Source organism: Pleurodeles waltl, chromosome 5 (genome assembly GCF_031143425.1).
Source record: "Pleurodeles waltl isolate 20211129_DDA chromosome 5, aPleWal1.hap1.20221129, whole genome shotgun sequence".
Classification (NCBI taxonomy): Eukaryota; Metazoa; Chordata; class Amphibia; order Caudata; family Salamandridae; genus Pleurodeles; species Pleurodeles waltl.
In genome coordinates, this window is record NC_090444.1 from 1,253,184,328 (window position 1) to 1,253,204,508 (window position 20,181).

The window sequence follows — 20,181 nt, forward strand, 5'->3', positions numbered from 1 at the left end:
GCGATGCGCCACTGATTTGCCGCTTGTGCTGCAACCCTTTTTCCTGCTGCATCAAATTTGCGGCTCTCCTTGTCCGGAGGTGGTGCGTCGCCTGATGTAGGCGAGTTGGCTCTCTTACGAGCTGCCCCCACAACTACAGAGTCTGGTGTCAGTTGTGATGTAATAAAAGCAGGGTCTGCGGGCGGAGCCTTGTATTTTTTCTCCACCGTTGGAGTTATGGCTCTGCTTTTAACTGGCTCCTGAAATATCTGTTTCGAGTGCCTTAGCATTCCTGGAAGCATGCGAAGGCTTTGGTAATGGCTATGGGTGGAGGACAGGGTGTTAAAGAGGAAGTCATCCTCAATAGGCTCCGAATGTAGCGAGACATTATGGAATTCGGCTGCCCTAGCTACCACCTGTGCATATGAGGTACTGTCCTCAGGTGGTGACGGTTTAGTTGGGTACGACTCCGGGCTATTGTCCGATACCGGAGCGTCGTAGAGGTCCCATGCATCCGGATCATCTTGGCTCATTGTGGTATGAGCTGGTGAGTGTGTTAATGGTGGAGTTTGTGCCGGTGATGCATGAGTTGATGGTGGTGGAGAGGGTGGTGGAGTTACCTTCTTTACCACCTTTGCTTGTGGTTGCTTGTCTCCTTGCTGGAAGTCAAGTTTCCTTTTCCGTTTGATTGGAGGAAGAGTGCTAATCTTCCCTGTATCCTTTTGAATAAAGATCCGCTTTTGCGTGTGATCTGGCTCTATTGTTTGTAATTCCTCCTCAAATCTGTGTTTTTTTAGTTGAGAGGACAGTCCCTGTTCCTCTGAGTAGGAACCAGTTTTCGGTTCGGTTGCCGGGTGTTTCGGCACCGAAACGGTGTCTCTGGGTTTTTTCGGCTCCGACAAGATCTTTTTTCTTTTCGGCGTCGTGCCCTCTCGGTGCCGACCAACTTCGGTGCCGCTGTGTCGGTGCCGAATTTTTTCTGCGTCACTCTCTCGGTCCCGAGATTGCTGCGTGCCTGTGTCTCGACCGGAGTCGGATGACTTCGACAGCAGCTCGCCCTTTTTCGGTGCCGATGGAGGGTCACCTACTTTCCGGGTTAAGCCATGGCCTGTTGGCGGTGGCGTCCCCTGGGGTTTGTCAGTCTTTTCGTGTGATTTTTGTTTTGACGTCTTACTCACGGTTGGGTGTTCTTCGACGTCGAATTCTTCGGAATCCGACTCGTGGATGGAGAAAGTTTCTTCTTCCTCCTCCTCGAACCGTTGTTGTCCTGTCGGCGTGGACGCCATCTGCAACCTCCTGGCTCTTCGGTCTCTGAGCGTTTTTATCGACCGAAACGCGCGACAGGCTTCGCACGTATCCTCCTTGTGCTCGGGGGACAGGCACAAGTTACAGACCAAGTGTTGATCCGTATAAGGATATTTATTATGGCATTTAGGACAGAATCGGAACGGGGTCCGTTCCATCAGTCTCGATGTTGCACGCGGTCGGGCCGACCAGGCCCCGACGGATGATCGAAATTACCCCGAAGGGCTACCGGAGCTCTTCAAGATTCGGTGTCGATTGGTTCTAACTAACCCGATACGAACGAAACAATACCGACAAATTTTTCCGCGATTCTAACTTTCAGACCCGAAACACGGAGCGAAAAGGAACACGTCCGAACCCGACGGCGGGAAAACAATCTAAGATGGAGTCGACGCCCATGCGCAATGGAACCGAAGTGGGAGGAGTCCCTCGGTCTCGTGACTCGAAAAGACTTCTTCGAAGAAAAACAACTTGTAACACTCCGAGCCCAATACCAGACGGCGGACTATGCACTTTGATTAAGGATTATAATTTTTCTTAGGTGTTTGGACTGACTTCTAGTGTACAACACTAGGAGGATTAAATTATTTAACGAAGACAGGACTATTCATCGATGTCCCAACTAAAGACTGTTCACTTCTTAAAAGCATCCTTTCATAAAGCTTCTTCCAGGTGACCTCCTGATTACTTTTCCAGGAAAAACGTGCAATAATCTTGATATGCACTCGAGTGCCAATATGTTATTACAAGAAACCATTGTTAAACAGTTTGCAGCATCTTTTATCTTGCCATTCTTTCATATCAGAGAATGGACCAAGACAAAAAAGCACCTTACCAAGCTTCTGCTGCGCAAACTCCCTTCACCACCCTTGGACAAATGTCCTTTTCTGAAGGAAGGAAAAGTGGAGAAAATGTAAATGAATACCAATAAATCTGGACTCCAACCCCGTTTCTTTATCAGTATGTGTGACAAATAGGTGCCCCTTCTGCAGATGCCACAACAAGGCACGGTACAGATTTTTTCCTTTCTGACTAGGGGAATTAGACACGGAAACTGAGAAACACTCTTAAGTTCAAGATTAGAAAGGCCAGAAGAGAGCGCTCTGTTATGCTATGATTGCATCTTTTAGTGACACCCTGAGGAGCAAGAGCTAGAGTAGTGTGACCTCCAAGTTAGTCCGATATTTCCACTAACAAAACTAAAAAGGCCTGTGTCTTCATGACATTCATTGTTTGGTAGAGAATTCCAAATTTTCTATTACAATTGATTTTACAATGTCCGACCACTGGTGTGGTTAGCATTTGGAGGTGTAGGATGAAAAGAAAGGGTATCTGTCGGAGAAACCCAGTGTTGACTAGCTGTTGAGCACTCCAAGCAGTAAGAAAACATACTAATACCTGAAAGAAGTTACCAGAAGACAAACTGACAAAATAAGCAGAAGCGTGTGCACTAACTCCTAGGGTGACTGCAGTCGGTGAGCCTCTTCAGCTATCGCAAGAGGTCTCAAGCTAGTTGGATTACAACGGCTGAGGCCCTAAAGCTTCTTAAATGATTTGTTTTTCTTTGCAAAATGCTCTAGCCCATTCCTGCAGCAAGAGAGGATGCGTCTTCACACTAATGGAAGGTGGACTGGTGCAAAAAGAGTAAATTACCAAAAACACAGTCTTGCCCTTTAACACAAATCTGGTAGCAGTGTGGTTGCTGTGATCCTTCCTTTTAGCCTTGGGCACTATTTGTAACTTTGACCTGAAAGGAAAAGGTCACTGAATTAAGAGAAATCTGGGATAAAGCATTCCTTTAAAAAAAAAATTAAAAAAAAGAAAAAAAAAAAAAAAACAGGAGATGAAATCCCTGTGTTAGGACAAGTGATGTTTTAGGTGATGCTTCTGGCCAACCTAGAACAGCTGGTGAAATGCCATTTTTGAACCTGAGGTGCCTCAGTAATCTTTTCGCGAAACGAATCTCATGCTTTTGGGTTGTAGGAAAGTGCCCTTTTTTTGGCATGGTTATGCCCACTTTTTGCCTGCTATCAGTATGCTTCGAATGTTGTCACTGGAATCCTGCTAACCAGGACCCCAGTGATTATGCTCTCTCCCTCTAAATTTGGTTGCCTAGGACTTTGCAGACCTCACAATTGGCATACTGGTGCCCCTATGTAACTCCTTCGTATATGGTACTTAGGTACCCAAGGCATTGGGGGACTAGGGGTTCCCCATGGCCTGCAGCTTGCATTGTGCCACCCATGATAACCCATGCAAAATGTGTCTGCAGGCCTGCCATTGCAGCCTGCGTGAAAAGGTGCATGCACCCTTTTACTACAGGTCACTGCACCAGGTCACTGTAAGTCACCCCTATGGCAGGCCCTCCTAGCCTAGAGAGCAGGGTGCAAGTACCTGTGTGTGAGGGCACTCCTGCATGAGTAGAGGTGCCACTACGAACTCCAGCTCCATTACACTGGACTTCGTAAGTGCAGGGAAGCCATTTTACCCATGTGCTGGACACGGGTCACTACCTGTGTCCAGCTACATAATGGTAACTCTGAACCTGGGCATGTTTGGTTTCAAACATGTCTGAATCATACCCCAATATTGTTGCCAGTATTCGATGTAGGATTCCATGCACTCTGGGGGCTCCTTATAGGACCCCCAGCATTGGGCCTATCAGTCTTCTGATTTTTCTGGGCAGCCCAAGCTGCTGCCACCCCTCAGAAAGGTTTTTGCCCTTCTCCTGCATGACCAGCTCAGGTAGAGGAAGGCAGAACAAAGGATTTCTTGTGGGAGAGGGGGGAGGTAACGCCCTCTCCCTTGGAAATAGGTGTTAAATGACTTGGGAGGGATAGCCTCCCCAAGCCACCGGTATGCTTTTGAAAGGCACCTTTGGTGCCCTCCTTGCATAAAGCGGTTTGCACCAGTACAGGCACCCCTCCCTCCTGCTCTGGCGAGAAAGTGGATAAAGGAAAGGGGAGTGACCAGAGCTCCTCCAGGTGGCCACTTGATTCTGCCATCTTGACACCAAGGTGGGCAGAGGCCACTGGAAGCATCTGAGGGGCCAGATCAGGTAGGTGATGTCACAGCCCCCTCCTGATAGGTGGTCACCCTGCTAGGTGACCAACACCCCTTCCTGTGCCATTTAGGGTTTCCTTCTTGGGTAGGTCCTCAGATTTGACGTGCAAGATTCAATTAGGACTCCCCTGCATTATTTACTTCATCTTCTGGCCACTGGGACTGCAACTGGACCTTCCAGGAACTGACAATCTGCAACTACAGCTATGACTCCGCTCTGCAACATTGTTTCACCAGTTCCTTTCAGCAACTGCAACATTTCCCTGACTGTGCATCCTCTGAGGGTGGCGACTCTTCAGCCTGCGCAAGAAGTAAGAAGGAATCTCCCTTGGAGTGAAGGAGTCACTTCCCTGCATCTGCATGCACCAACTGCAACAACAACCGTCTGCGTGGATCTCCTCTCCTCCGGAACTGTGTGGATTCTGCATCACAGGTGGTGGTCTGGAATGGTCCCCTTGGTCCTCTCTACCAGCTCCCCAACTTGGGAGACGGTAAACCCTTGCCTCTCCTTGCAGGATAGTATCCATGTGTACCGCAACCTTCTTCGTCCACTGTTGACCTGGTCCTGCATCTACAGAAGAGCAGGTAGTGGCTCCAGCCACAACCAGACACTCCACCTCGAACTGGAATTTGTCCCTTTCCTTTGCAGTTCCCTCTTCTGTCAGGATCCACCTTGGGTTCCTCCAGTCTTGGGTGGGTCTTGCATAATCCTTTTCCAAAGTCCTCCTGTTAGTTTAGGGGAAAACCATGTACTTACCTCTGCTCTCCTGTTCGCTAGGGGTCACTCTGGTACTCACCTCTTGGGGGGTCCTAGTTCGTCCAGCTCCCTTCTACTGATTCCACGTCCTTGGGTGTGGGTCTGCCTTTCACATTCCACTTTTTTAGTATATGGTTTGGCCCTCCCCTAGGGCCATCACTATTGTTTTTACCAATGCTTATTGTTTCTATGCTATTTACTGATTGCTAATGTGTATACGATTGTGTGTTTACTTACTTCTAGTTGGCGGATTGCCTATTCAATATTCTAGTCTTTGTGTTACAATAACTGTGTAGTTCTTTCATGTGTGTAAGTGCTGTGTGACTATAGTGCTATTGCATAAGCTTTGCATATCTCCTAGATAAGTCTTGTCTGCTCATCCACAGCTACATCTAGAGAGCCCTGGCTTCCTAGACACTGCCTACACTTCACTAATATGGGATACCTGGGACCTGGTATAAGGTGACAACACCATAGGTGTCCACCACACAACAGGCCAGCTTCCGAGAAAAACGTTGAACTAGATTACTACGGGCAATCCCCTCTTTCTGGAGGTAAGTACACACAAAATATGCATAGGTAAGTACTAGGAATTAGCATAAAACATTAGAAATAGCAAGAAGAAAAGCAAGGGCCCTATATAGGGGCCAAACCATACACAAAAATAGTGGAATGCGAGAATGGGTACCTCCCCCAACAGAGGCAAGGGCGTAGTTAGCCAAGGGCTGGGGGAGTATGGAATCCCAAGAGGAGAGTATCTAGAAGACCCCCAGCGACCAGGAGAGCAGAGATAAATTACCTGGTTGTCACATAGGCTAACATGGGGACTTCGAATGGGACTAATGCAAGAACAGGACCAGGCCAGTAGAACCCAACAGTGGATTCCAGATGAAGAGGTCTTGTAAAAGAAGAAAAGAAGGGGGCAGAGTCCAGTCCACGCAGGAGTGCCCAGTGGGGCAGGAGGCAATGGCCACCCTTCTGTGGGTGAAGATCCAGGTCGACGGTAGTGGATGAAGTCCAGCTGCCGATTCCAGGAGCTGCAGAGGATTCCCTGAAGTTGTCTAGGAGGTGTCCTTTTCCGGTCGCCAGATTGCAGACCATCAGTGGTAAGGAGGTTCACCAAAAAGCACAAGCAACTGCAACTGGAGTTGTTGGAGATTTGTAGAGCTGAAGAGGACAAGCAAGGTCCTGGGGATTCGACCTTTGGAAGAGAGTCTGTGCTGACCCTAAGAAGACAGGAGAGCCAGCAGTAGCAGCCACCACAAGCAACACACTGGCACGAGGCACAGTAAGTCGCAATGAGGCCCAGGCAGCACAACTAAAAAGGAGTCCCACGTCACTGGAGCAGCAGACAGGACACTATCCTTGCAGATGTAGGGTGCTGGGGGCCAGGGCTACTAGGAACCTGAAGGTCCTTTGGAGAAGAAGTCAACTAGTCTTGCATGCTGCAACAGTCGCAGTACACAGGGATTCCATCCTGGAGGAAGAGGCAAGCGCTCACGGTCTCTCAAGTTGTACAGAAGGCAGAGAGGACCCAGAGGAACCCTCAGACCCACCACCTGTGTTGGAGAATCTTCAGAGGTCCAGAGCAGAGCAGATCCCAGCAGTCGGACATTGTTGCCTTAGGTGCCTGCAGATAAATTGTAGTGACTCCTTCTTGCTTCTTTGGTGCAGCCGAAGTCTTACGGACCCCAGAGGATGCACAGCCGTGAAAATGTTGCAAGTTGCGGACAGGAGCCGCGGAAACAATGTTGCAAGGAGAGGTCATCTCGGGGTTGCAGTCTTGTTCGTTTCCTGTGGACTCTGGACTCCAGCAGCGGTTCTAGTGGTCAGGAGCAGAAGAGGCCGTTGCCAAGGAGTCCTGCACGCCGAATTTGGAGACCCAACCACAAGGGAGTCCCTAAATAGCTCAAAAAGGGATTTGGTCACTTTGCAAGGTGACCATCAATCAGAGGTCGTCACTGATGTCATCTGCCTAACCTGACCAGTCAGATGCCCGAGGGGCCTCTGCCCATCTAATTTCAAGATGGCAGAATCAAGTGGCCACCTGGAGGAGCTCTGGGCACCAACCCTGAGGTGGTGATGGGCAGGGGAGTGGTAACTCCCCTTTTCTTTGTGCAGTTTTGCGCTAGAGCAGAGACTGGGGGGTCCCTGGACTGGTGCAAACCGGATTATGCAAGGAGGGCACCAAATGTGCCCTTCAAAACAAGCCAGTGGCGATCAGAGGCTACCCCTCCCCAGCCTTTTAACACCTATTTCCAAGGGAGAGGTGGCTGCACCCCTCTCCTACAGGAACCCCTTTGTTATGCCTTCCCCTGCTTGAGCTGGTCAAGCAGCAGGATGGCAGAATTCTGTCCGAGAGAATGCAGCAGCATGGGCTGCTCGCAGACCTTGAAGACCGGTAGGAGCAATACTGGAGGGTCTTCTAAAGAGCCCCCAGAGTGCATGGAATCATGCCACCAATACTGGTATTAGTATTGGGTATGATTCCCACATGTGGCATGGTCAGCTGCTGCTTCTTTACCTCTTCTGCAGGTGCAACTCTTCCTTGTCCTTGTCTTCTTAGGTCTCAGGATCTGAGTTCTAGGGTTCAGAGGTGCCACATACTCAATTTAGGGACATTACAGGGAGTGCCAGGCGGTAGCCAATGGGCTGGCCACCTTTACGGTGACTACACCCTTTCTATGTCCAGTTCTGCTGTGAAGTGGGAATAACCCTAACCCTAGAGGGCTAATTTCTTCTAAACAAGATAGAGGAATTTAAACGTGTCCACTTCAGCTCATCCGCCTTAGGGGTGGGACTGGCATGAAGTGGGCACACCACCTAATCTGTCTGGAGAGACCTGCGTCACATTTCAAAAGGTGGCTAGGCCTTTGAAACTTCCCGCCCAGGAATGTCCAGTGCTGGCTCTCACATGGGGCCACCAATGCATTTATGGTGGTTCAACTGGTAAGGACCAGTCAGTCAACCCACTAGTAGCTGGTAGGTTTTCACAGGGGTGGTGGGCTCTAAGATGCCCTCTGGGTGCAGTTCCTAATAAATCCCTCAATGGCATCAGTGAGGATTTATTAATCTGAGATGTCAGCTAACAAACACCCTTATATTCAGAGAAGTCATCATGTAGCTGGGAAACTATTAGTGACCAGTGTCTAGCATTAAACATGGCGTCCCTGGTCAGTTACTATGTCTGAGAGTCGACAAAGGCATAGCAGGGGCATATCTGCAGATGCAGATAAGCCCACACATATAATATAAAGCACCTTGCTTTAGGAATGTAAGGCCTGCGGAGGGGGGGGCTTACATGTTTTACATGCAGTGTTAGGTGACACGGCACACAGGCTGTGTGCCATATCATGTTTACAAGTTTTGGGAGCACCTTGTCACAGAGCATGCAATGGCAGTCTGCATAAGTTTAGTGCTGGGTCCCTCAGAGTGGCACAAGTTGTGCTGCAACTCTGAGAGCCCTCTTCAGTACCCATGCCCTAGGTCCCGGGTATACCTTTTACTAGGGACTTACAGGGGGATGAAGGGCCTGGCCACTTGGGGATAAAGGGACCAGGTGTCTTGTGTTGGGGAAGGAACCCTGGCACTTGGGACCTGGTTAGCAGAAGAAGAAATAATAAAATAAATGAAATAAAACAGAGCAACATAATTAAGTTAAAAGTCACTAGGTGACGGGGACAGGCCTGCAAGCCAATGGCTAAGCTAAAGTCCTGAGTCCCAATAAGAGCTAAATTAGATTCACCACAAACCAAGCTAAAAGTAGGGGGCACTGCAACCAGAACCCAGCTACCTACAATCATCCATCTGCAATCAATATAACTAATAACACGTGTTATACTTAATAAAGCATTGCAACCTTTCCCGAAAAAGTCAGTCAGTATTAACAATACAGTTGAATAAAATATTATGAAACCACAATACATATGTCTGTGTCTTTCTTTAACCAACTTAGTTTACATACATTTTTTTAAAGAACTTTTATTGATTTTTTGAATATTACATAACTGTTTCATTAGGAGTCTCAGGATAGAAGTAGTATTGCATCCTGCAAGATTCATAGTATGGTATACATTGTTAGGGATATTAGAACTAAACCATTAAAGCTATAATAATTGTTCTGACACTCAGGGGCTTAAGGCCACATACATGTATCCCACCAGGAAAGCCTACACAGGATCTACAGAGGAAACAGATGTTATCTCCTCTAGGCAGGAAGAACCACACAGAATGTGAGCCCAATAGGCAAGCTTTAAAGTGGAAGCTGCCTTTGATGGGCAAATGACAAGCACACAAAGGGCTGCTCCTCTGTCTAACAAGAGAGAAGGGCTTCAGGAATAGCAAGGGGAAAATACAATTCTGACCGGTTTTCAAGTGGGCATGTAGCCAAGACAGAGCCACACCCTAAGGTATCTTACCAAGCTCTACACACAGAGAAGGGTTCAGACATCTTGGGAGTGGACAGACTAGAGCACTGAGGGAAAGCGAGATGTCACACTTCACAGGAAGTCCTCTTCAGGCAGGAGGGATCTAGGTAACCCATTGGCTAGTTATCCCAACCTTCCCTAGGGGCACTTTCTGGGCCTAAATGGGGCACCCACAGCACCCAGAAATAAAATCTTATTTGTACTGGAGATGAGGACCCAAGAAATACTGTCCTGCTGATCTTGGAACTGGTAAAGAAAAGGCTGCACCAAAGTCAGACTGCCCCTTTTGTGTATTGCTTGTGGAGAAGTTGCCTCTTATGCCTAGTACAAGCAGCTGACTTCCTGTTTGCAGCACAGGACCACAAAAGCTGAAGAAGCCTGTCTGGACATGGTAGCCCAGATCACTGGATTGTTGTTCCTACTCACAACGCACCCCAGGAGACTAATTCCTGAAGCTCAGAAGTTGCTGGGCTCTGGAGTGTTGTCAGATTGCAGTTTGATCACCCAGAAGGAAAGTTACTGCCAAAAGAAGGCAACAATTGGTTTTGTTGTGTCTGGTGTCCTTTAGTAAAGTGTCAGCTGGGCTTTTGCTGGACCAAAGAGGAGTCTGAGGGGTGTCGACTCCTGTGGTCAAGAGTGCTTCACCTTGACCATTAAATAGCCCCTTGAGGATCACCCCTGACCCCACAGCATCTTCAGCATCCTTTTTCCCTTGCATCAGGACCACTCCATGGAAGTCAATAGCAGGTGGCCATTAATGCTAGGACTGGATTGGAGGCTGCTTCCCTGGTGAAGATAATGGTCTCTTTGGACCTCGCTTGGCCTCTTAACAGGCTCTCCACCAGAGTTGGTCACCCAAAATACTTCTAAGTAACTGCATTCATCCTTGAAGTAACATTTTGTTGAAAAGGTTTTAAGTGTCAATTTCATTGAAATTGCCAGTGCCCGTTCATGGAAAAAGTGCTAAGTCTTGATTTATTGTATGTTTAAAAAGTTATATCTTCAGAGCCCTCCTTTGGATCTTTTTCGTTTTGGTGTCAATTAATTCATAAAAATACAATCTTTTTTCAGAAACTGGTGTCAGGTTTCTTGACAGTAGTGTTTCTTTCTCCTTCAATTGTTTTGGTGCTCTTTAAATGCATTACAATTTTTCCTTTGTTGAAGTCTGACTGCTTGAAACCACAGCTACTTAAGAGTTGAGCAAAGGTTTGACAAATTAACCCTAATTGGTCCTAAGAAGGGCTGTTAGTGAATGACAAGGTGATGTCTCCCAACTACACCATATAATACATCTCTTTTGTTCAGAGGTTTTCAGGGGGGCACAGCTGATGAACTCTTGCAAGCACCTACACTCTTTTTCTCACTGGCGGGGCCTCTGTTGTCAACAAACTTGGCAGCTTTCCAAGTACCTCAGTGAATTATAGTGCATTCCCTCATAGGAGCGTGGCCTAGAGCAGACTCGCAGCTTTTGCTTTTTGTAGCTGGGGTGAGGACAGGGTGTCTTTTCCAAAGTGGCTCCCAAGACATGGGTTCAGGCCCACCACAAATGGCGTGTGGGTGGGCAGCTGAGATTCCCCTGGACATCTAGAACCCTATGGAAGGAGGCTCATGCATGCACCCCTCCCAGGCTCAATAATTATTTAATGCACTTGCATCGCCCCCCTGGGCAGTGGTTCACACTGGGGGCTTTTGCAGACTTCCCAGCAGAGCTCCATTTTCAACATTTCTCGGCTGTGGGCGTTTGAAGGTCAAATCCTTCCTCCCTGTGTATCTCGGGTCTCGTTAGGTCAATCTTTGCAATCTTGGGGTCCTTTTGCTAATGGTGCCAAGCCCTGGCCACCAGGAATCCCTTCCTCCGGCCGTCTGGCCCCTTAGGTGGCACACTTTGTGGGGAGCTGGATCTACTGGATCCATGTGCCGGCCCTTCTCCTTTTTCTTGTCCTTTGGCAGTTCTCTCCTCGTGCGTGGGTGCACAAGACCCATTCTTCCCCATTGGGTCCTTAGGGGGGTCTAAGGAACCAGCTTCCCTTGTTCAAGACAGAGAGCGAGCCACTGTTCCTAGGGTCAACCTTGGGAAGAGTCCTTAGTCTATGAGGGCATCAGGAGATTTGTCCTTCCAGTTGTTCATGGCTGCCACCATCCAGCCCAGTGACCAGCTCCAACAACCCCACCCCCACCTCTCCCTTGTGCAAGAGTTTTTAAATAGGGTGGAGAGTTCAAGAAGCCAGGTACCCCTGACCAATCCTAGGGTACCACATCACTTCTTCATCCTTGTCTTCACCCTCCTGCATAGCATGCTGGGATAGTTCAAAATGGCACCATTCAGGAGGCACTGGCCACATCTCCTCTGGGGTCCTCAGCTCTCCCACTTGCTGACATCACTGCCAGGTCTTTCCTACCAAAACTTCAAAGAGCCCAGCCCCCACCTCTGTTGGCTTCAGAGGTCTGGGCTTCCTGCTTTGTCCAATGAGACTGGGCTGTTCCAACCCTGGTACTGTGTGACAGCAAATTAACGGATGCAGATTTTCCTCCCTACCTCTTCCTACTCAGGAGCACTGGAAAGCACTGTTAGGTGATTCCATTGTGTGGCGAGGCCTTAGGTTCTTCTGCTGGAGAGCAACGTAACTTGGCCTAACAGGTTAACAAAAGGTTTGAGCTCTGATACCGGGCTGAGCCAGAAAAAATATGACAATTCTGGATGACCCATAAAGTATATGGAAAATGTCACAAACCCAGTGTGCATCTGTTTGTGGCATATGGTGCTGCAGATTCACATGCTATGCATAGCTCTTCTGACATCTAGTGTTGGGCTCGGAGTGTTACAAGTTGTTTTTCTTCGAAGAAGTATTTTTGGAGTCACATGATCGATTGATTCCTCCTCTCGGTTACAGTGCGTATGGGCATCGACTCCATTGTTAGATTGTTTTCCCGCAAAGGGTGAAGGAAGGAGTGATAGAGTATAAGAATATAAAGAGATGTCCATGCAAGTGTAAATGTATCTACATATGTACAAATAATAAACTTAACCAACTACAGGCTTCCGGGGAGGAGGGAGGGTGCATGTCAAACTGCAGCACCACATGCCACGAACAGATGTACACTGGGTATATTTCCGTTCAAAGGCATGTGTAGCTGCAGATGCACATGCTATGCATAGACTATAAAGCAGTTAGTCCTCCCAAAAAATAGCAGTGGCTAGCCTGTAAGAGTTGAAGTTGTTTGAAATAGTGTTCTTAAGACAACCTGACCTACAGTGCCCTGTTGCTGTGAGAAAACATCAACACAATAGTGTTTTGTAAATGTATGAGGAGTAGGCAGCTTTACATATATCAGCCATTGGTATGTTTCCTAAAAATGCCATTGATGCACCTTTCTTCCTTGCAGAATGTGCTCTAGGAGTGATTAAAAGTTGTCTTTTTGCTGTGATGTAGCATGTTTGTATGCATCTCAGAATCCATCTTGCTAAGCCTTGTTTATAGATAGGATTGCCTTTATGTGGTTGTTGAAAAGCAACAAAAAGTTGTTTTGTTTTCCTAAAATGTTTAGTTCTATCTATATAGTACATAAGTGCTCTTTTGAGATCTAGCTCTTTCTGCAACTGAGTCTGGCTGTGGAAAGAAGACTGACAATTCCACTCTTTGGCTGATGTGAAAAGGAGATACTACTTTTGGTAGAAATCTTTGATTTGTCTTAAGTACAACTTTATGTTTGTGTACTTGGAAAAAAAGTTCCTCAAGAGTGAATGCTTGTATTTCACTAACACTTCGTAATGAAGTAATAGCTACAAGACAGGCAACCTTCCATGTTAAAAATTTAATTTGACAAGAGTGCATGGGTTCAAAACGTTGGCCCATCAGTATGGTAAGTACGATATTTAGACTCCAAGAAGGAACAGGAGGAGTTCTAGGTGGAATAATGTGTCTTAATCCTTCCATGAAAGCTTCAATAACAGGTACTCTTAATAGAGAAGTATGTTGAATAGTTTGTAAGTGTCCAGATATTGGAGTAAGGTGTTTTTTGATGGATGAGAAATCTAAATTCGATTTTTGCAAATGAATTAAGTAGCATACAATATTTTGTATAGATGCTGTAAGTTGATCAGTATTTTTAGATCGATAGTAGTAAACAAATCTTTTCCATTTGTTAGCATAACATTGTCTGGTAGTAGGTTTACGTGCCTGCGTAAGCATTTCCATACATTCTGATGGGAAGTTTTAGGTAAGCAAATACTATGACTTCTGGAGCCAAATCACAAAATTGAGAGCACTGGGGTTTGGGTGCCTGATTTGACCTTTGTTCGGTGTTTGAAAATCTGGTCTGTTTAGGAGTTTGGAATGAGGTACTACAGACATGTCTAGGAGTGTTGTGTACCAATGTTGACATGCCCATGTTGGGGCTATAAGTATCATGGTCAGAGATGTCTGAGGTAGCTGACCAAAAAGGGAAGGAGTGGGAGAGGGGGGAAAGCGTAAGCAAGTATCCCTGACCAATTGATCCATAGTGCATTGCCCTTGGAAAGGGGATGTGGGTGTCTGGATGCAACATTTTGTCATTTTGTATTTTTGCTTGTTGCGAATAGGTCTATTTCTGGTGTTCCCCACTTTTGAAAGTACTTTTGAAGTACTTGGGCGTGAATCTCCCATTTGTGAGTTTGTTGGAGATTCCTGCTTAGGAGATCCGCTAACTAATTGTGTATTCCTGGAATGTATTCTGCTAATAGATGAATGTGATTGTGGGTTGCCCATTTCCATATTGTCCGGGCTAGCAGAGACAGTTGAGATGAATGTGTCCTGCCCAGTTTTTTTTAAGATAATACATGGTTGTCATGTTGTCTGTTTTTATCAGAACAGTCTTGTGTTTGAGAAGCGGTTGAAATGCTTTTATGGCAAGAAACACCGCTAACAATTCTAGGTGGTTTATGTGAAATTGTTTCTGTTTGAGATCCCATTTCCCTTGAATAGTATGATTATTGAGATGAACTCCCCAACCTATCATTGATGCGTCTGTTGTTATTATGGTCTGAGGCACAGGTTCTTGAAATAACCGCCCCGTCATAACATTGCTGAGATTCCACCATTGAAGGGATGTGTGCTTTAGCGGTCTATCAACACTAGACCTTGAAGTTGACCGTGTGCCTGAGGCCTTGTTGTAAAGGCCTCATGTTTAGTCTTGCATGTGGAACTATGGCTATGCAAGATGCCATCATCCCTAGAATTTTCATGATAAATCTTACAGTGTTTTGTTGATTTGGTTGGATATGTGGGATGATATATTGGAAAGCCTGTATCTTCTGTGTATTTGAATATGCAAGGGTTTTTTGAGTATTTAGAATAGCATCTAGGTAAGGTTGTACCTGTGCTGGTTGAAGGTGTAATTTCTGATAATTTAGAGTGAACCCTAGTGTATGCAGGGTTTCTATTACATACTGAGTGTGATGTTGGCATAGTGTAAAATTGCTTGCATTTTATTAACCAATCATCTAGATATGGAAAGACGTGAATATATTGTCTTCTTAAGTAGGCTGCTACTACTGCTAGACATTTTGTGAACACTCTTGGAGCTGTTGTTATGCCGAACAGTAAAACTTTGAACTGGTAATGTTTTCCTGCTATGATGAACCTGAGGTATTTTCTGTGAGCTGGATGGATGGCTATATGTAAATACACATCTTTGAGGTCTAAAGCAGTCATGTAATCCTGTTTCTGTAGTAGTGGACTGACATCATGCAGAGTTACCATGTGAAAATTTTCTTACAGGATGTTTAGATTGAGAGGCCTGAGGGTCTAGGATAGGCCTTAGAGTGCCATCTTTTTTGGGAGTGAGGAAGTATAGTGAGTATACTCCTGTCCCTTGCTGAGAATTTGGGACCAATTCTATTACTTGTTTTATCAGTAGGGATTGTACCTCCTGTTGCAACAGAACGTTGTGTTCTGGGGACAATTTTTGGTAATGTGGTGGAATGTTTGGAGGGGTGGAGATTAATTCTAGGCAACAGCGATTGCGGATAATTGATAACACCCAATTGTCTGTGGTAATATTTTGCCAACGAGAGTGGAATTGCTGTAGTCTTCCCCCCACAGGAGATGTGTATGGTGGAGGAGTGGGAAAGAAGTCACTGGATGGTGTAGTGGCTTGTTTTGAGGCTTGGAACTGGCCTCCATTTATGAAATATTGTCCTCTATAGGACCCTCTAAACCCCCCTCTCTAATATCGTTGCTGCTGTTGTCTCTGCTTTGCCTGGGAGGTATAAGCATCAGAGGACTGTGGTTTGAATCCTCCTCTAAACTGTGACCTGTGAAAGGAGCCTCTATGTGGTGTGGTATATTATGCTCCCATTGCTTTGGCAGTATCAGAATCTTTTCTTAGTTTTTCAATGGTGGTATCTACTTCAGTCCCAAATAAGTGTTTTTTTTCTTATCAAAAGGCATGTTAAGTACTGCCTGTTGAATTTCTGGTTTGAAACCAGACGAGTGTAACCATGCATGCCTTCTTATTGTAATGGCAGTATTTACACTCCTTGCGGCTGTATCAGCAGCATCGAGGGCAGACCTTATCTGGTTGTTACTTATGGCCTGTCCCTCTCCTACAACTTGTTGTGCTCTCTTTTGATGCTCTTTGGGGAGGTGCTGTATGAATTCTTGCATCTCATCCCAGTGGGCTCTATCATATCTGGCAAGAAGTGCTTGCGAATTTGAAATTCGCCATTGGTTAGCTGCTTGCGTGGCTACTCTTTTGCCAGCAGCATCAAATTTTATACTCTCCTTATGAGGTGGAGGAGCATCCCCTGATGATTGGCTGTTAGCTTCTTTTCTTTGCCGCACTCACCACTACTGAGTCTGGAGGGACTTGATGTGTGATGTAATCTGGATCTGTAGGAGCAGGTTTGTATTTTTTATCAATTCTAGGAGTAATGACTCTAGCTTTAACGGGCTCACAAAAAATTTGGTCGGCATGTTTGCCATTCCAGGTAACATGGGGAGGCACTGGTATCTAGAGTGAATGGAAGACAGAGTGTTAAACAAGAAGTCCTCCTCTAGGAGTTCAGTGTGCATAAGCACCCCATGATAAGCAGCTGCCCTAGAAACGACCCGAGTGTAGACAGTAGTGTCCTCTGGTGGAGAAGGCTTGGAAGGGTATAGGTCAGGATCATTATCCGGAATAGGATCAGGGTCATATAGATCCCAAAGATCCACTGTATCTTCATGAGAGTTTTGAGTGTGTTGGAGAAGGCAATGGTGGTAGACTATAGTGTGGAGGTGAAAAAGAAAGCTGTGAAGAATGAGGAGGAGAAGTAGGGGCAGGTGCTGGTTTCTCCATTTGTTTTTGCACTTTTGCTGGTGGTTGAGCAGAGTCTAATTCTTCTTGAAAAGCAAGCTTTCTTTTAGTTTTTAAAGGAGGTGCAGTAATAATTCTGCTAGTCCCTTTATGTATAAGGATCCTTGACTGTCTTTCATCCATAACCTCCAATATTGGCTGAATCTGAGTGTCCTCATCAGAAAGCTTGTAAGATTCTTGCATCGGTTTCAAGATTTGTTTAAATTTGCTTGAAAGTCCTTGTTCCTCTGTGTATGAGGATTTTTTCGATCCCGAAGTCTGAATCTTTTTCGGTCCCGATAATGAAGTCGGTTGTTTCGGCTCTGAAGCCAGGCGTCGAATCTTCGATTCCGAGGATTGAGGACGCTTACTGGAGTCTGAAGTTGAACTTTGTGTTCCTCATTTATTGCCTGTGTGTACACAACAAATGCTTAACACTACCCTCTGATAAGCCTAATGCTCGACCACACTACCACAAAATAGAGCATTAGAATTATCTAATTTTGCCACTATCTTACCTCTAAGGCAGTGGTTCCCAAACTGTGCGCCGCGGCACCCTGTTGCGCCGTTAAAAGTTGCCAGGGGCGCCACGCACATTTTGGAAACATGATATGAACATTTAAAAAAAGATTTATGCGTGCAGTTTATAAATGACCTGTTTATGACGAGTTAAAAGTATTATGCGGCCGAGTAACTCATTAGCATTTTATGTGGGGGAGTTACATAAGCCCCACCTGTCAAGGTCTTGCCGTCTGCAGCATGGTTTCACCAAACGTGATTAGTTCTTAAATAAAAGCCTTCGTCATTGCCAGCCGGTCGGAAATTCAGAAGAGAGCACTGGAATGTTATTGCTCCCGTGGGATCCTCTTGAAGTGCGCACATTGGACGTGTTCCTTGTTGAATTTACAATAATCAGGTAATTATAATTATTATTATTAGGATTTCTAATCTAGGGTGAGAGAGAGGGCACGGCAGGACTGGAGATCACAGGAATGTGCAGGAAATTCTCCTAAGCAGCGCCGATATAGTAATTATAGTATTATTAATAACTAATGTTCTGTTTTTAAAACAGATGGATATTTCCCAGGGGCGAGCACGAGGCCCCTGTGTAGTTTCCGGACAGGAGAAAACTGCTAACAGCTTGATTCAGCACACACACAGAAGTTGAGTTTGTTTATTTAGGTTACAAGACATTATTAGAATTATTAGTTCCTTGTTGATGACAAGTCCAGGGGAAAATTGCAGCATTTCTGCTTTGTGAAAGATTAACCTTCCACCCTTTTCTTATTATTAAGCACACCTTTCCTTTTTTAAATTATAGGACCACAGTCCTCCCTCACTTGCATGCCCAAATCAGATTACTTACTGAGTCTTACTGCCAGGGGAAGGCAATTTTCGTTGGGATTCCAGTAAAAACGGCTATGGGAGGTACAGAACTTGGAAAGCACAGTTATCAAAAGCTGAAGCCTTTGAAATAATTTAAGGCAGCGGTGCCTCCTAAATTCTCAAGAAACTGCAGAGTGGGAGTGTGAACTTCAGTGCTTAATTTGTAAATAAAAATGTGCCGGTGCCCAAAGTCCTCCTTTTAAACATGTGGCTGCTGCAATTAAATGTGCGAAAATGGAATACTGAGGCAGTGTAATACTGAAGCCATCTCAGGCCTCTTCAATGATTTTAAAGCCACTCCCTGCCCCTTCAGCTCACTCTTGCAGCTTTCTGTTTTCTCCCATTGTGACACTATTTTGTTTTTCTCTTCCTTGCTTAGCACCGGAAACAACAAGCACAAATTAAGCACTGGTGAATGATCAAGTACTGTTAAGTAGTTTTAGAGGAGAAAGTGTCCAGATTGAAGGCAGAATGTGTGCACCAAAAGTGAGATGTGAGATGTGTGTGTGGTCAAGGCAATGTAATGAAGTTGTAAACAGAGAAGAAAATACGTGCATGGAGGACAGCAAGTGTGAACAGGGGGGAGATGTGGCTACATTTTTTAGACGTTTAAGAATGAGAGGTTGAATTGGAGGAGATGTGGTCTAGCATGGAGGAGGAAACATACAAAACATCCATGTTATGCTCGTTGATATAATTAAAGTACTCCCGAGGCTGGGCTTACATCGCCCACCCGGAAAAAAAAAAAAGTAACATAATGGGGAGCCGCGAGCAATGGCAAATATAGGTGAAGGGAGCCGCGGGTCGAAAAAGTTTGGGAACCACTGCTCTAAGGGGAACCCTTGGACTCTGTGCACACTATCTCTTACTTTGAGATGGTAAATACAGAGCCAACTTCCTACACAGGACTTCTGAATTTGCAGACAGGCCGGTAGGGCTGGGCCAAGTCAGTTGGTGTCTTGGGTCTTCTCTGCTGGGGCCGGCTTAGCAGTCCTCCTTCGTTCTTCTTGAGGTCACCAGGAATCTGGTGAGCTAGGTTCAAGGGAGCCCTTAAATCGTAGATTTAGAGGTGTTACACGGGTCAGAGGGCAGAAGCCAATGGCTACTGTCTCTGAGTGTGGCTACACCCTTCCTGTGCCCACTCCCTTTGGGGAGGGGGTACATTCCAAACCCTATTGGTCCCTGTCCTCCAATCCAAGATGAAGGATTCTGCAGGGAGGGGTCACTTCAGGTCCGGACACCTTAGGGGTGGTCTTAGCTGGACTGGTCACTCCTCTGTTTCATCTAATTTTCCAGCCAGTGTTGCTGCCAAAAGTGTGGCATTGGCTGGTGGGGGGGGGTTTGAGGGGGGGCATCTCCACTAGCTGCAGTACCCTGGGGCACTGTAACAGGAGGCCTGAACCTTTGAGGCTCACTGCTAAGTGTTACAGTTCCTGCAGGGGGAGGTGTGAAGCACCTCCATCAAGAGCAGGCTTTGTTTCTGGCCTCAGAGAGCACAAAGGCTCTCATCCAATGAAGTCCGAAACCTGTCTTTTTTTTTCTTTTAGGGGCAGACTGGCACAGACTGGTCAGCCTTACACTAAAAGGCTGGTTAAAATCCAGAGGACATCTCTAAGATGCCCTCTGGGAGCACTGTAAATAAATCCAAAACTGGCATCAGGGTGGGTTTAGTGTGCTGAGAAGTTTGAAATCCAAACTTCCCTGCCTTTATTGAAGCCACCATGGAGCTGTGGAGTTTGTGGTGACAAACTCCCAGCCCATGTCCTGAATATGGACACACTGCACTTACAATGACTAAGAATGGACTTAGACACTGTAGGGGCATATTGCTCATGCAAGTTTAGAAAAAAGGATATTGAAAATACCAAGGACCAGTTCTGGATCCACATCTGAAGGGGTGAAAAGAAAAGTGACATCAGTGTGCATGAGTGATGCTTATATGTAGCTCTT

At 46.1% G+C, this 20,181-nt stretch overlaps 1 protein-coding gene across 1 annotated transcript in view; it reads right to left on the reverse strand.

The window, feature by feature from the left end:
- Positions 1-20,181, reverse strand: part of MDN1 (midasin AAA ATPase 1) — a 1,740,009-nt gene that overhangs the window by 107,647 nt on the left and 1,612,181 nt on the right. The window lies entirely within an intron of this gene.